Here is a 475-nt window from a genome sequence, read left to right on the forward strand (position 1 = left end):
ATATTCCATAAGAATTTTCATTTCATCCTAATGCCCTTACACATGTTGCTGAATCAATCACTGCATATTTATCCCATCAGCTCAATGGCAGTGGGTTTTTTTTTTTTTTGGTTTGGTTTGGGGGGTGGGGTGAAGATTATCTCTCTTGTTCGCCAACTTCTTTAGTGACTAGCCTTATTGACGAATATAGTAAGCTGCTTAAGTGTCTGTAGAAAATATGAACCAGGCTAAATCCACACATTTCTGTAACTCTTCTTTCAATACTCTACTCCTAACACGATTTTTGCTCCATTTACTTCACAGGGCTCTGTATCATACATCTGTATTGATTGGTTCTTTCTGGGAAATAGTGAACTTGAGGGTCATACTTGTTGCCTTTGTTCTAGCCAGTCTGCCAACTCAGTATTTTGTAAATCTGTGCTAAAAAGCTATGTGGCCCCATGCCATCTCCTCTTTCACTAGGCAAAGCGCCATG

This window comes from Echinops telfairi, unplaced genomic scaffold, assembly GCF_000313985.2.
Source record: "Echinops telfairi isolate 266 unplaced genomic scaffold, ASM31398v2 ScPeMD7_2573;HRSCAF=3158, whole genome shotgun sequence".
NCBI classification, from domain to species: domain Eukaryota; kingdom Metazoa; phylum Chordata; class Mammalia; order Afrosoricida; family Tenrecidae; genus Echinops; species Echinops telfairi.